At 39.0% G+C, this 17,628-nt stretch overlaps 1 protein-coding gene across 7 annotated transcripts in view; it reads left to right on the forward strand.

The window, feature by feature from the left end:
• The window catches only part of DENND2B (DENN domain containing 2B), a 161,162-nt gene that overhangs the window by 21,065 nt on the left and 122,469 nt on the right, over window positions 1–17,628 (forward strand). For 4 of the 7 annotated variants that reach the window (XM_083374321.1, XM_083374322.1, XM_083374320.1 and 1 more), the window contains exon 2: window positions 13,407–13,497. The gene's annotated coding sequence lies outside the window, so the exon portion shown is untranslated. Of the gene's footprint in view, window positions 1–13,406; window positions 13,498–13,763; window positions 14,211–17,628 lie in introns of those variants that run through there. The other 3 variants (XR_014493850.1, XM_083374319.1, XM_083374323.1) reach the window with 1 other exon arrangement.

The raw sequence follows: 17,628 nt of genomic DNA on the forward strand, positions 1-17,628 counted from the left end.
AGAATACCACAGATCAGAAGAATGCATTTCCTCTCCAGTAAATAATTACAACCACTACTTCATTTTACCCCAAAACATATAATGAAGCCTCTGGCCCATCTGCTTCAACATTCTTTATTACACTTTGGGGAACTAGGATGCTTAAAAATATAAAGAGCAATAGTCTTTCAGTGTTTGTCCCTAGTAGTCTAAATCAGAGGTCCCGAACCTTGGCAACTTTAAGACTTGTGGACTTCAACTTCCAGAATTCCTCAGCCAGCTGGCTGAGGAATTCTGGAAGTTGAAGTCCACAAGTCTTAAAGTTGCCAAGGTTGAAGACCTCTGGTCTAAATAAGGTAAGTGGCCTACAGTTCAGCAGGTAATATGGTGTTTTCAAGATTAGTAGCTGCTGATAACTTTGATTCTCCATGAATTTGTCCAGCCTCTCTTAAGGGTGCCTAAATTGAAGTTCTTCATGGCATGTGATAGTCAATTTAATGCTTCTGGAAAGAAATAAGTCTTGAAAATTGGTCCTAAATCTCCCAACATTTAGTTTTATTAGATGGCCCTTAGTTTTTACATGAAAGAAGGAGTTTATAATGTCATTATAATGTCATTATGGCAGCAAGAATAAACCCATCAAGAGTAGGACTGTTTGTTGCTGAACAAACTTTAGTAACAAATGAGAGTTTCTAAGCAGGAAAAATTGCATGCATCTTAAGGGATTTATCAGAGAGAAAAATACATTTTATGGAAAGGGAAAATATTTTTTTTCAGTAACTGGTGAGTATACATTTGTTCTTTGAGAGCAATGACTTCAATAAACACTTATATTTCATTTGGTCTTTTGCTATGGTATTCCCCTTAGGACCAACATATTTTTGTAATCCATCAGTCCATCTTGTAGGAGGTAATTCAGGTGGGCACGTGGACAACTATAAAGCCACAATCATGTCACTTTTTATAATTACCTGTTATTAGATAAATACAGGTAGTCCTTGACTTATGTAGTTCATTTAGTGACTGTTCAAAATTACAATGGCACAGAAAAAAGTGATTTATCACTGTTTTTCACACGACTGTTGCGACATCCCCATGGTTACGTGATCAAAATTCAGATGCTTGGCAACGGATTCATTTAGGGCAGTTGCAGTGCCCAGGATCATGTGATCACCTTTTATGACCTTCTGACAAGCAAAGTCAGTGGGGAAGCGAGATTCATTTAACAACCGTGTTAATGTATCATCTGTGCTGAGTCACTTAACAGCTCTGGCAAGAAACATTGCAGAATGGGGCAAAACTTACTTAACAAATGTTGCGCTTAGCAACAGAAAATTTGGGCTCAGTTGTGATTGTAAGTCGACTACCTGTATAAAATGTCCACGGCCCACTTATATTTCTGTTTAATGCCATTTTGTGGCATCTTTGAAGTTGCACTGTCACTGATTCACCTAATTTCTAATTCAATCTCTGAATGAGATCTTCAGCACTGATCTTTCCATGGCACGCTGTGACTCTTTTCTGCACCATGTTTCTATAGGTTTCACACTTCACACGTTTTATTTGGTGGCTTACTTTGCATCATTCTATGAGTGTCAGTGTAGAATGGGTGTCAAACTCACAATGTCACGTGACGTGACTTTTTTTCCATTGCCAGCAATGCAGTGAGTGCGGTTTTGACATGATGCATCCGGCCTGTGGGCCAGCGTTTCACACCCCTGGTGTAGAACATGGTCTTCCAATGTATTATTCCATCATATGGAGGTTGAAAACTGGCCCTTGCTATATATTCTCTGAGTGTCCAATAGACTCCCAAAAGAATGTTTTTCATGAATTAATTATATTTTAAGACAATGCAATTATTTAATATTCTTTGAAATTCCAGCTTACTGATTCATGAAAATAAGGTATTCCAATGAACTGCAAGTTGCTTATATTTATCCTGTATGAAACTTTGAGCTGTAGCTGCAAAATGACTTCCAATATTTTGGAAGTTTTAAAATGTTTAATAGTAGTAATATAGGTAGTGCTTGTGTAGTGACTCCCTCATTTAGCAACCGGTTTCAATTAGGAAGGTGATGAAAAAGTGATATTGCAACCAGCCTTTGCATTTATGACCTTTAGATGCCTATAAAGCAAAGGAAAGCTGAAGTAAGATAGTAAATACAACACAGTTTCACTTAGTGGCTGCTTCATTTAATGACTGAATTGTCAGTCCCAATTGTAGTCCCTGAACAAGGCCTATCTGTGGTAATAATAATAGTTTAAGAGTTTCAGACAGAGCTAATGTGCCTGGTCCAAATAGTAAAGTCAGAAAGTACCCTGAATAAATATATTATTGAATATACTCAGCAGCCTTATGCAGTCACTATTGTTTTTTCAAAACATTGTTTTAAAAGACTGAGAGTAATCAGTATGCTAAAATCCTTTTTTTCCCTTTGAGCACCAGACGGATTTACCAGAAATGTTCAGGGGTGGGTTACCTCATAATGCCAATCTCTACATGAGAAAAAGACCAAATTTGAACCTTCTCAAGATATTCTTTATGTGTCCTGCAATTTTTAATGCAAGAAACATGTATGCATGGCATCTTCCGATGAAGCTGTAATTTGATCCCCTCCAGTAGCTTTCTCATCTGTCTGCGTTCCTTCAGCATCCTGAGGCTTTCCCTTGCCATTTTTCTTTGCAGATTCCAAAAGTGGTAAAGGGGTTGCTTTTAAAACATTGCTATAAAAATCACGTGCCTGGATCACTGTGACCAAACGGTGTCTCGTGCCTTCATGCATCACCACCATACCCACTGGTATCTCCCATCTAAACTTGATGTCGCGTTTCTTAAGTTCCTGTGCCAGAAAAGCAAAATCTTTCCTTCTCCTTAAAATTCTTGGAGGAATCTCTTTTAAAACCAAAACTTCTTGCTCAGCAACCACAAGCTTAGTATCATAAGAAACCTGGATAACTTCATTCCTGATTGCTCTCTTTGTGAAATAAACCACCACATCTCTAGGTAGCTTTCTCTGCCTTGCAATCCATGAATTCACACGAAAGATTTTGTCTATATTTCCCTCAATTTCAGCTGCTGACTGTCCCAGTACCACTTCCAAAGCCTCAGAGACTATCTGCTTTAAATCTTCTTTAGGATTCTCATTTAAGCCTCTGATTCTGATAGCAAACTCCATCTGGTGGTACTGGACAAGAGTCAAATCACCGTCTATTTTATCCATCACATTTTCATTCTCTAACACTTTTGCTTCTAATCTGGAATTATTTTGGCTAAGATCTTCCATTTTTTCGTCCAAGCATTCAATACATAAAGCCACACCTTGAAGTGCAGGCAAGATGTCTGCCCTCATTGCTGTAAACTTCTCTTCCAGCTTTTCCATCTTCTCCTCCAGCTTTTCCATCTTTTCATCTATAATATCTGCTATTTGTTGTGAGTGCTTTTCCAAAGCGTCCTGCAATTTTTAATGCAAGAAACATGTATGCATGATCAGAAGCAAAACAAAGCATAATTTATAAGCTGTGTTTCCGAATCTCCGCAATGTTAAGAGTTGTGGATTTTATTTCTCAGAATTCCCCAGGGCTGGCTGGTGAATTCTGGAAATTGTAGGACACTCTTATTAATGTTTCTAAGGTTGCAATTTTAAAGATATACTTTAAACTCTACAATTCCTAGCCACACAGTACGAATAGGATTAGATCAGATATACCTGCACCTCTATTTTTATGGCACCATGTCTGTTTTTTAGCACTCTGACTCCAGAGTTCTTCATGGATAGACTAGACCAGAAGTTCTGAACCTGTGGTCCCTAGAGAGGCCACGATGTCATCACAAGGGTTCTGCGAAGGCTTGAAGAAATGTTATGATTTAAATCTCAATGGTCCATGGGCATGGTCCCTGGTCACAAAAGGTACACAAAGAAGGTCTATTGTGAAGAAAAGGTTGAGAAACACTGGACCAGAAGATGCAGAGTTTCTTCAATCCAAAGCAATGGAAAGGGAAATTCTTTTCAGAATTCTAATTCTGTTAAAGTGGAAAGTAGCACAAGTGTCTTTCCCAAATGTTACGGTGTTCTAAGTGAAAACTTTTTTAAAAGAAGCATTAGTTCTAGACTCAACTAGTTGAAAATTACTGAATAACTGACCTGTTTCCATCAATAAATCATTTACCAAAATGCCTTTGCCTCTCTCCATAACTCTTCAGTTTGCCTCCTTCCCCATATTTGTTGTTTAGTTTCTGTCAGCTATTCAAGTTGTCTTGCAATGAACTGTAACAAATCAATACGTTGTATATTTTAGAGCAAGGAGGGAGCAATCTTTTAGCGACTAGGAGTGATAAGAGTCACTGTGGCTTGGGCAGTAATGTTATTTCATTAACCAGTTAAAAGGTAAAGATAAAGGTTCCCCCGCACATGCGTGCTAGTCATTTCCAACTCTAGGGGCTGGTGCTCATCTCCGTTTCAAAGCCGAAAAGCCAGCGTTTGTCCGAGGACGTCTCCGTGGTCATGTGGCCGGCATGACTAGATGCCAAAGGCGCACGGAACGCTGTTACCTTCCCACCGTAGTGGTCCCTATTTTTCTACTTGCATTTTTACGTGCTTTCGAACTGCTAGGTTGGCAGAAGCTGGGACGAGTAACAGGCGCTCACTCTGCTATGCGGCACTTGGGATTTGACCCGCCAAACTGCCGATCTTCTGATTGACAAGCTCAGCGTCTTAACCCACTGAGCTACCGCGTCCCTTAATAATTAATGTAACAGGCAAAAAAAATGTTAAATACAGAGGAGCAATTATATTAATTTAACAGTAATTAAATTAAAATTAGAGATTCAATTACAGTTTCACTTTGATTCTCCCTACTTTTTAAAATTTTTAATTTTGCCTTGTTTTTTGGTGTGCAGATTCTGGCATGCCACAAACAGGACAAGTGCTGCCCTCTGTTATAAAAGATGGAACAACCACGATTCATGGAGAAAATGCTCAATAGATGACTAGATAGGTAATCTAAACTACATGCAATAGAAGAGTACCTTAAAGTAGGTAACACTAAGAAAAGTAGTTTTGTACATTTAATATCTGATATTATTGAGGCTTTAAACATCCAAAGTCAATATAAAAGTATGCTGTGCAATCATGATAAACAGGCGCTCACTCTGCTATGCGGCTCTTGGGATTCCACCTGCCAAACTGCCGATCTTCTGATCGACAAGCTCAGCGTCCTAACCCACTGAGCCACCACGTCCCATTAACCAGTTAATCAGCTTCATATGAATGCACTGCAGTCCAATGTAATAGTACCTTGCTTTCCAGTCTGGACCTTTTTTTGGTTGATGAAAGTCTCCAGAAAGATGACAGGAGACAGAGTCAGAATGGTGACAAGAACAGCTTTGAGGAGGTGATGGTGTTGTGCCTCGTCCTTGAGAAGTCTTCTTTGAGGGAAAGATTGTTAAGAAAGTGATGGTGGTGCAACAGTTCAGGATCTTGAGGCAAATGAATTATTTTGAATGGCTTCAGACAATACTGATCATACTTGTGGAAGAGTGAAACCTTGCAAGTGTTGCTTGATTTCACATCAGTCCTTGAAACCATCTATACGGTAGCCTTCTAGGGAGGGTTTGGTCTGGGGGCTACTCTTCTGCAGTAGTTCCCGTCAGTGGTGATAGTGGGGAGAAATCAAGACCGATGTTCCTCAGTTATGGATGCTGCAGGGCTTTGAGCTCTCCCTACTCTTATTCAACATCTGAATGAAGTAACTGGGTGAAGTAATCCACTGACAAATCATCCACTAACACAATCATCCTTACATCTTGCCCTGATCAAGTGATGTCAAGGTGTCTCCAGGTTCCTTTAGGATATAAGTGTCTGGATTGGGAAGAATAGGTTGAAACTTAATTCCAAGCAAGGTGAAGTAGCTTTGGATACATTAGCCATCTCATTCTGAAGAAATACTCTCTCACAAAACTTGTCTCATAATTTGAGAGTCCTGGACTCACAACATCTGCTTGGTAAGTAAATAGCAGCTGTGGTCAAGAAGAAGTTTAACCAGCTTAATTCCTGTGGTTACCTTAGCTCCTGAGGTTCCTTGGCAGTCAATAGTGAGGGACACCATAGGGTGACATGAGGAAAGTGTTGTGGGTTTGAAAGAGTAAAAATGCCTCTGCAAAAATGTCTCTGAGTCAATTGCTGGTTTTCGGTTGGTCCGACTACATTTCATGACAGATGGCAACACAGAAGAGATTTTGCTTATCTAGAAGTGACAAATGCATCAGATTGTATTTTCTCAAAACTAGGTTCCTAAAAGAATAAACTTTGGCTCAGCACACTTAAGTATAACATTCTTGAAACGTGGGAGATTGAGAGTATCAAAACAAGACTTTTATTCTATCTTCTATGCCATTTCTCCTACTTTTATTTAATTTGACTTTGTTTCTTTCCCTTGCTGTAACTAAGCTACGGTGCTATGTCTGCTTTATTTATTTATCCATCATATTTTGAAACTGCCTGACTCGTTAATGATCCTGGACATCTTACCAACTTCAGCTACCATTTCCCACTGCCTATTCTGAGGAAAAAAATTGCATTTTGGGAAAATGATAGATTTTTTTTTTGCTCAAATGCCACTTTCTTGGCTTCCAAACCAGCTAAATTGATCAGTGAAGGAGAATATTTGTAGCTCAGGGTTGAAAGGAGGGGTCCTGGGTGCTCTCTGGGTTTGCTTGTTTTCTTGCAGACATTTCATTACCCAAACCAAGTAACATCATCAGTGCTGGTTGACCAGTCATATAGGAGTACGAGACTGATGTAACAGGATACAAAGCTTTAGTGGGAACCACAATCCACTACTGGTTTGGGACAATCTCCCAAATTCGGAAAACACTTAATTCCTCCTGGTTTGGTGAGAATGTCCTCTGCCAGCTGATACCAGAGAGAATGATTGATACAAACTTGAAAGGTGCTATTGCTATGGTTGTAAATGTTCTGATAACATTTTCTACAGCAGTCCAGGGATAATGCACCAGAGAATGTCACGTGCTAGCTTGAACACAAAGCTAGAATATTGATTCAAACAGAGGCAGGGCCCTGAAAGCTGCTTTATATAGATAGCTCTAGGTGCTGACATGGCTTGATTAGGGCCATTGTTGACTTCTTCTTTGAAACTCCTTTGCTGATCCCTTTTGCTCAACCCTTCATATCTGTTGGTATGTTCTTCAGTTTGGGATCTTTTGCCAGATCTAACCCTTATTATCTGAACAGAGTCTTACCAGCTCAGGTGCATTGTTTCTTGAAACTGCTGCAGGTACTTAATTGCTTAATTGTAAGCTGACTGTCTGGTCTTCCTCTTCAGCCTCTAACTCAGAAGATTCACATGAGACCATCACTGGCCATGCTTTTTTTACAAGTTCAACAATTGCTCTGCCTTACAAATGCAAAGTTGGATTGGACAGTCTTGCTGGAATTGTATTACAAAAAAACAGGGTATTTTGAAATGACACATCTGTTGCCTCAGTAGTCTAATTGACTCAGCTTGTCTTGACAAAGCAGAGCAAGGCTGTGCAAATACTTCAGATTTGATTTATCAGTCAAGGAAGCTAAAAAATGAAATTAGTGATGGTAGATAAATGGTGGGTTGGGAAGCTTGTAAGATTCATTATGGAAGCTGAAATTAAAATATTTGAGCTGGTCTCAACTTTGACTAGAGAGGATTTCTCTGATATGATGCCTCTTTAGACCCAACAAACACCAGTGAGGAATCACAGTGGAAGCTAAGAAGATCTTAGATGAGTGAAGATGACTCAGTTTGATTAACATCACTAGACAGGAGGTGGAAGTGAGTCAGTTGCGGCTGTACAGACAAGCACTGTATTTTTCAAGAGCATGACTGGAAGAGATAGAAAACTGGATTGTTCTCTGAACCTCCAGTGGTAAAGAGGTTTCCCCTGAATTCTTAATAATTATTCATAAATATTTTCATATGTTATATTAGTAACATATAACAGCAATCCATGCTATTACAATAAAAACTACACACTTTACAGCGATTAATAGACAATCCAGTGAGGGTCCACAATAGCTGGCTTTGCACATCACACTAAGGCAGGCATGTCAAACTTGGGACGTCATGTGACGTCGCACAATGTATTGTGACTTTTTGGGCGCGGTTTTGGGATGATGCATCCGGTCTGCGGGCCGGCACTTTGACATGCCTGCACTAAGGCATAGTAAAATCTGTTTGGTTTACTGTGTGGTGTATCAACCCAACCACTATGTACTATAAATCATGGGTTTTGACTTAGTGCATTACTGCACTGTTTTACCTGCTCGGTTTATTCAACAACTCATGGTTAAACAATCCATGGACTGGTGTGATGTATCAGCCTGTTTAATGGGCTTGCAAGGCTGGGTGAGCAGGATGGGCACAAGGCTGCTGGAAGCCTTCAGTAGGGCCGAGACAGACAGCTTCCTGCCTGGAAGCAAAGAACCAGGTGGCCCATTCTTGTATCCCATCTGCAATGCCCTTGAATAAATAGCACTCTCCATAGAACCAAAGGCAGCATGCTGCTTATAGGATGTAGTATGGAGCATATAGCAATAGCACTTATATACCGCTTCACAGTGCTTTACAGCCTATTCTAAGTGGTTTACAGAGTCAGCATATTGCCCCCAACAAGTTTGGTCCTCATTTTACTGACTTCAGAAGGCTAAGTCAACCTCCTGACTGTGGGCACAGCCTGCAATACTGCATTCTAACCACTGCACCACCACAGCTCATAATGCACAGGTTTGCTCTAATACCTGGCTGCTGCTTGGCACATACTACCTGGTGAAACCACTTTGCCCTGATAAGAAGCTGGCACAGTGGCCACTAAAGTTATATCCATGCAATGGCATTTTGGGATCATTCCTACATTTGTAGTCTAGAACATCAAAACTTGAAGCCCAACACTGTCCAATGGATGGAATTCCTTGTCAGATGTGTCTTTGTCCATGTTATATTGAGTGACCATATCTCATCTTAGGTTTTTTTGTGTGTGTATGCTGAGTTTTATGTATTATTATATTGTGAGCTGCCCGAAGTAAGTTTGGAATCCAGTGGTGGGAAGGAGGGAGAGCCACAGGCTGCAACTGCTGAAAAGCAAAAGATGTTACAAAGGCTGCAGTTTTGCCCGTTTCAGTCTAAAAGCAAGAATAATTTCTGTTCCTTTCATTTTGAGATGGATATTTGTGTCAGGGTTTGAGTAGTTAGCTGCTAATGGAACTCAAGTAGATTTCTGATTAATAAAGGGGACAGCAGTATTTTAGTAGCTCTGGGCATTTAACGGAGAAGTGAAATTCTGAGTGATAACTTTCCCTGTAAGCTAAATCAATGAGATGCTGTTAGGAGATATTCAAAGGCAGTTTCAGTATTCTTTTTTTTCTTAACAAAGTGCTGGATAATATATGAAAGGTTTGGGGCGATGTGATAATATCAGAATTAATATGCAAACAGAAACATAGGCAGGAGAAAGGATCTTTTAGAATTTAGTATCTGTGCTATATTTTCATTCCCACAAGGGGGAGTATGGAGCTCGCTGCTTTCCTTTCCTTGGGCAGATGTGAATCTTTTTGAGTTTCTAGGGCCTTACTGCTGAGAGCTTTCAGCATTGATACCAATTGCCTTTAAAGGAAGTCTCCAAACCTTTGTCTTAAAGTTTAAAAGGTTTTGATTGGCTTCTGCCATAACTCAAAGTCTTGCAGAAGTTCCCTTTGAGCTCAGTAAGATTGAAAAAGGATGCTGTATATTTCCATACTATAGCACGAGATGCTGGTATAATTGACATTATTTTTATTTTATAATGTGGATAGGAGGAGGCAGGGTGCCATGGTGGTTAAAGGGCCACACTGGATGACCTGTCACACATTCTTACTTTGGATGTTGTAAAGAAAAAAAGAGATATCTTTTTGAATTCTTGTGGGGGGGGGGAAACAAAATATAAATGGAAATAGTAGTAAAACATAATTACATACTTGGGTATTGATCACACACTTCATATTGAGAGAAGTGAACAGTGCTAGTGCTAGAAAAAGAGAAAGGAAATACCTAGTTTACACCAACATAATTAGCCATATGTCTCCATAACATTACCTGTCTTTGCAATACTACATCTGTATATTGATTAATGCTGTACATAGGTTTTTGTTTTAACTTTTCAACTCTCTTTTTTTCTGGATCTCCTCAATCCCATCCAACCATGATACTCTAAATTTCTCTAAACCTTTTATTTTATCTTTATATACTGTATTTGTTTCTCAGTTTGATCCTTGTTCATTCTGTCTAAACAGCAAATACATCTCAAAGCATTTCTTTTATACAATTCACTTGCATCTATATTTATATATTTGCATTCATAAAGTTCCAATTCATCTCCTAACCTATATTTTCTCATTTTACCAAACAAACTTTTAAAGTAATTCATTCCACTACATTCAACTTATGTTTCTTTTGACACTACGTCCCTGGAATTCCCTCCCCTGTCCAGCTGTGTTCCAGAATATTCACCTGTCCCTTGGCCTGCTTGCAAGCGGCCTAAGGACCGACTCGCTGAAACCAGGACTTGCAACTTCCTGCCAGCTTCCCCATTGACTTTGATTATTGGAAGCTAGCAGGAAGTTGCAAGTCCTATTCATGTGAAGCCTTTGCTTAATGACCCACAATCCTCTCGATGATGGCAACAAAGACGGCCAGGATTGTTGTTGCTAAGTGATATGGTCATATGACATGCACTTTATGACCACATTGCTTAGTGATGGAAATTCCAATCCCAATAACATCAGATGATTGGTCTAATGGATAAGGCACAGGCCAGAAGACTGTGAGTTGTAGCCCCACCTTAGGCATGAAAGCCATTCACTCTTTCTCAGCCCACCCCATCCCAGAGGGTTGGCTTTGTGGGAAAAATAGGAGAAATAAGGAGTCTTAGATATGCTTACCACTTGACTGACTTATAAAAATAATAAAAAAAAATTAAGTGAGGAGTACCTATATAGAATAAAAGAGTTGGAAGCTATCTTGGAGGTCTTCTAGTCCAACTCCCTGCTTGAACAGGAGACCCTGTACCATTTCAGGTAAATGGTTGTTCAGTCTCTTCTGAAAGCATTCTGTTCTCTTGGTTGATTGCTCTCATCATTAGGTTGATTCATTGATTCATCATTAGGTTGTTCCATTGGTTGATTGCTCTCATCCTTATATTCATCAATTTAAGACTTCTTTGCTGTCTCATTGCATTGATGAATTCTGGCTGGCAAGTGGCCAGTATCATACTAGGAATGGACAGATGGGACATTCTCCCCCCCCTCTTCCCGGGCTGCTGAGGCATGTTTGCAAGACAGTTTACTGATAAAGTTGTTTGTATTTGCTCTAGCTGAGATTCTTTTTAAGCAGAGACAAGGGGATAAATCGGATAAAATATTTGACTGTCTATCCAGCATTCTTTTGATTGTATGGACTCCAAGGATGTGACAGGATTCCTGGCAGAAGATACTCAGATGTATATCTTCATTCTGACTGGAGAGGAGGTGCAGTGGATGTTTTTTCCCCGAGGAACTAGATTGGATGAAACAAACTAAAGTTTTATTCTAACAAGACAGAGTTGATTTTTGTCCAAAAGCCATCAGGTTTGGGTGTGGTCCCTATGTTGAATATGACCAAGATTGTTCTGCTGCTGAAAAAGCAGTCCTTAATTTGGGGGTTCTATTTGTACAACAAAAGAACTGTGTCCAGAGTCTCAACATTGGCCAATATGAGAATTATTGAACAGGAGGTGACCATTATGCATGTTCTCTTTAGCTAGATATACTTTACCTGGGGCTGCTTTTGAAGACCACCCAGAAATTGCAACTGATACACCTCACATGCTGCTGGTGGAAAGCCATTGCAGCATTGCTTCATGTACATTGAAATGCTGCATTGGTTGCCAGTATGTTTTTGAGTACAAGTTAAAGTGCTATTTTTTACTTATGGTATCAATCTCTATATGGCATGGGTCCATGTTATATATAGGACTGTCTTTTCCAAGTAAACTCTGCCTTCCCTATGCAATTCACTCAGAAACTGATGTTTTGAGCTCATCTCTCTCTTTGGATATTGGAGGGGCTGAGGGCTTAAAAGTAGATTTTTGAGGTGGCCCTCACTCTGGAATACTGTATATAATGGCTTTTTTGGGAGCCCAGTTTTGTAGACCTATTCAGTCCTTGGGTATACATCAACAAAATTCAAGCAAAATTCAACAAGTTGGTTTTTAAAAAAAAATTAATCTAGGTTCCTGAAGGAAACAACTAGAGAATGGAGGTGAAAAATGACAAAGATATACATTGTGTACCAATCTTCAAGTACTATGTATAGTATTATTTTACCTTTGTATAATAAGAATGAAAGAATTAGTAATTCTAATCATGAGCTTTCCTGGAAAAGTATGTTGTAAGCCTAAGAACTGAAGAGCTAATTCAAGTAAGTAGTTTCCTGCTCAGAATTACTGACTTGAGCACACAGCACCTTGGAAATCTCAAACATTTTTACTAATCATAGGTTTAATAACATCTTTAGATTATGTGTGTGAATATATATCTACATTTCTAATTATCTTGTACTATTTTTTTCCAAGGGAACATTTTAGCCTTTTAAACTGTAGTTTTGCTACACTTAAAATTTGCTTTCAAAATATGTTTTACCTACTGTATGCTGAGTATCCTGATAGAGTGGTCTGATTGTTTTATTTGAGCTTGGTCTTCAGTCTTGCTGGTTTCATGTTACTCTTGTTATCTATCAAAGTCTTACTTGATTTGCCCTGGGTCTTATAGTGGAAAGAGTCTTTCTCCTTCTCTTCCTCTTAGAGTAAGCCTTATACAGAGAACTAGAATCCCATATACCGTATCTCAGGATATCTAGTATCCAAGTCAGTAGCAGGTACAACTCTATGAAATGCCTAAGAAATCTAAATCAAACTAACAGTAATTATGCCACTTTAACAGCCTTTGTACTGACTATACTGTATATTCAAATATTAGGATTTCTTTTTAATAAAAACCGATCCATTGGTGAAGACAAATTTTAAAACTAGAAAGCTTATCAAAGAGATGCACATTTGCTGTCTACTGAGAAATAAGAAAGGGTTTGTTTTGGTCATGTCTGATGAAAAGTGGCTAAATCTGACAACATTGGGACTGATTGCATGTATATCCAAGTATAGTTTCTTTCATTGATTGAACAGATGAACAAATACAACCAGGTTCAGCTAAAGCAAAGAGATGGTAACTTGAGATGAAATGTGGCTATCGTTTGTGGTACTGTACATTGAATCAAATGGATCCTGGAAGCAAGGAAAATATTTGAGAGAAATGGTTGGATCGTATTTCACAAGGTGACCTCATTCCTGAATTTCTTTTTAACTGCAGAAGGATGAAAAAATACCGGATATTTGTCTTGATGACAAGGAAGATCCTCAGACGTTAAGGGCCCGGCAAAAACACGGAGTTAAGCCATAAGGTACGTCTTACTGCAACAGTAGTTTTTTTAACCTTGAGATTCTTACTATTGTGTTTCCAATCCATGTCAAAGTTAGAAATACCAGATTTGTCGTGTCATAGGCCACATATGGTTGCACCTTCAGTGACTCAACAGCAGGCACTCCTATTTTATTGCATAATAAGTTTTGGCAATGCAGCTTGTCCCTGCCCCCTTCTGTCTACACTACATCACTTGCTGAAAACATATTATCTTTCCCAATCTGTAATAATCAATTACAGACTAGGGCTGTTGTTGTTTTTCCTCCATGGTTTTTCATGACAGGAATCGGAGAAGATGGACAGATTGCATTTAAAAAGTGCTGATTCATAGATGGCTTCCAAAACGGTGACTCTCTTTATGAGTGTATGTGTGTGAGAGAGTGCGCAGAAAGCAAGGGTGCATGTGTGTGAGAGAGGGTGAGGGAGAGTGATCTCCATGACAACTAACCCAGCCAGTCTGTGTACTCACCCTTTCTCTCTCCCTCTCTCTCTCTCTGTGCAATCATTTTGGATAAATTCTGCTCTGTGAAAGGTCATGTGAAGGAGCTGTGGGAATCACAGCAGGTATTTCACTCCAAATCAGCGGCCCAGTCCCTCCTGTTAATAGGGCAATTTTTTATTTTTTATTTTATTTTTGGTCTGGGAAATATAAAATCAAGCATGGCATGGAAAAGAAAGTCTGTTCTCTATCAGGTAATGAAAACTCTCCATTTTGTGTTTCTCTTGCCTCTTTCGTCTTGCATTGTTTCTGCTTCGCTCTGACTCTTTCCTGCTTAGACAGCTTAGTCTGAACGGGATGTCAGCATATGTTTTGGAAGTCCCAAGATCTTAGGAGTGATGTCATACTCAGCAGTCGGACTTTGTTAGGCAAAGAAGGAGGAAGTAGTGAGCCCCACAATCCCTGTAGGGAATGTTTGGGCTCGGTGAATTTTATACTCGGATTTCTTCCGTTTTATTATAAGATACATTCCAAACAGCAGAGAGAAGGGGAGAAATTAGGACATTTTCTGGTGCCTGGCAGTGACAGATTTAAAACCACCTCAAAGGAGATGGTCTCACTCAAAGTTTGCTGTACTTTTCTGGTGGCTGAGATACCTACAGCTGCAGTTTGAGTATTATTTGAGTATTGCATTTGATCTGTGTGAACAAAAGTCAGTGTGACAAAAAATATATATCCAGTGTTTGTTTTATGTGTGTCTGTGTGTAGAATATGCTTCTTGAGAAGAATGTATTTTGGGGAACTGTTTTTGATCTGAGCTTGTTGCATGAGAATCTGAATTGTTGCTGGTTGATGATTTAAAATAAAGATGGCTTAAATGGATTTCCCATGGAGGTAAAGCAGAAGTATAATTTTAACAGAGTATTCCACAACGTTCAGTGAGAATGTTCTTATTATTTGTTTTTGCAGTTTTGTTTATTTTGGTTTGTCTAGTAGGACTTGTTCCTTAATAAAGGGTGAGTGCTTTTTTCTTTTCTTTTAGGCAGAGTGCAACAAGGATTTTCAACCCCTTTTATGGTAAATTCCTTATGTGTGCAGATGTAAGCAGAGGTTTAAGAAAATTCAGTTTAGATGAGCAATTAAAGATTTAAAAGAAATGCCTCAGGCTATGATTTTATAATAGGTACCTCCAGAGGAAAGAACAGTCAGCTAATGTATAATAAACCCAGACAACCTGTTGTTCGAACAAACCCATGCTATCTAATATACAACCAAATACACTAGATTGACAGTAATAATTTAGAATTCTTGAAGCTATAATGGATGATCAACTAAGAACTATACTCATTATTCACATTCTTATCATTGTATGAATATGGTACATTTATACTCCATGCCTAAGTTTCTCTCCTCCTCATTTTCTAATATCCTAAATAACATTGCCACCCCATCGCCTTTTTACTTTGTCCAAAGCAAGGACTGCAAAATGTAAAACTAATCCAGACATGCAAAGTGGTTGCCATCCAGCAGGATACTTTTTAAAATGATGTTGGCTCCAGGTTTTCCTCTTGCTTCTATGTAGAAATGTTAGGAATAATGAAATTTGGATAACCAAGGCTATCCAAGCAATAGGGGTGAGTAAGGGTATAGGAGAAGCTTGCTGAAATTTAACAGACCAAAGTTCTGTTAACTGATTGTTATACTTCTGTAACCAGTAAGTCTCCTCCATGCATTCAGATCAAGCCTTTGACATGGGGAGTAGCCTGCAAGATTTTAGCTTTCTTTTTGCGTTGCTCAAACAGAGGGCCCTTTGTGTTCCTCTGCACAATGAAAGACACTTCTGATTGGGGCTGGTGGGCCTGCCAGCATAATGTCAAATTAGGATGGCCTATTTCTCCTTTCTGCAAGTTGATTAAAAATAATAGTAAGGTTCACAAATTAAGTAGCTTTTTTCCATTTGTTGCTACATTCATTATAGCACTATCATAGCTGGCTCATAAAAAAAGAAAACCACAACATCCATCTTTTGATCTGCCTAGGTTAAATGAAAGAGGCAAGAATGGAATGTTGCATGATATAGTTTTGACATAGTGTGTACACAATGGTTTATCATTGCCCATAGCAAGGCCCTGTTTTGTTGTATTAGGTAACATTTAGGTTGCAACCTTAGAGGTAAACTCCACAGAATTCAATGGGTCTTGTTTTGGGAAGGACATGCAGAAGATTGGAGCACAATTTCTTCCTTCCCCTTATATGTTTTATACATAACTCAAGGCGGTGACCATTCCTAATAGTCTTTCTTCCTCCAATTTTCCCCAAAACAGCAACCCTACAAGGTGGGTTGGACTGAGAGAAAGTAGTCACTAGTCAGTGCAAGGTCACCCAGTTGGCTCTCATGCCTAAGACAGACTAGAACTCACAGTATTTTGGCTTCTATCCTGGTACCATAACCACTAGACCAAACTGTCTCTTTAAAAACTTCAAAACTTTAACATTTACAGTATATATTTTTTCTGTTCTATAATACAAAATAATAGCTTTAATCATATGTAACTGATTTGAGATCAGTGTTGAGGCATTTATGTTGCTTTCTCATGAACTAATGAGTAAGAAGATCGTAATCCTGGCCTTTTGAAGTTTTAGTCAGATATACAGTATATATAGGTGCCAAATGCTTGAAGGCATGTCTGAAAATGTGTCTGGATGACTCTGGATTCTTGCATGTATATGCATCCGGAGGATGATGCAAATGCACAGTATTATTCTTGAAGTTGTTTCAAGCCACTGACACCAAATACTTAAAAGGTCTGTACTGTCAATTATATGTTATACAAAGTGGACACCATAGCATAGCAGTGACAGGTTTAAATCATTTTACACTCGATATGAAACACTCCCAACAATCTTACAAAAAAAGTTAAGTGAAACTGGGATGCAGAAATCAGAACCCTTCCTTCCATGTACCGTTATTGTCTTTTCTCTTAAGCAACTTCAGAATACAAGAAAGGAGAGCTGGAAAGATACGTTGAATACAGGAGACTATTGGTTAAAGCAGTGTTTCTCAATCTTGGCAACTTTAAGAGGCATGGACTTCAGCTTCCACAATTCCCCAGGCAGCCTCTGTTCATGCCTCCTAAGATTCAGAAACGCTGGGTTAAATTTTCTGGAAGCCACACCAGGATTTCCTCATCGCACAGATATTTTCCCCTGAGCCCTATTCATCTTTCCCTTAAATTTCCCCAGTATCACATGCACATGGGTATATTTGCACACAAAAACACTCAGATATATAGACGTGCTCAAAGACAAATTTCACTTCACTTTCATTCCAGGAAATATTCATACTCTTCAAGCTTGACATATCATCAACCTTAGAAGGGTTTGATTCAATAGATAAATTTCTAAATCTTGGAATTCACCTCCAGGCTTTATTAGAGCAAGCCACTCCCTTAAAAAACTTTTAGTAGTGCTGCAACTAATGATCTACCTGCCAGCATTGTTTTCTTATCAAGATCAGGGGATGACTTCTGGACCATTTGACAAAGCCTCAGTCTAAGAAAGTCTTATGATCTGCATTCCAGCCATGGAGTGCTATGCCAATGGAATCTATTTAGCTCTCCCCAAAATCTGCCCTTTTCAAATAAATTCAATTCTTATAAAATGGTTGCAAAA

Source organism: Vipera ursinii, assembly GCF_947247035.1.
Source record: "Vipera ursinii genome assembly, chromosome: 1".
In the NCBI taxonomy this organism is placed as follows: domain Eukaryota; kingdom Metazoa; phylum Chordata; class Lepidosauria; order Squamata; family Viperidae; genus Vipera; species Vipera ursinii.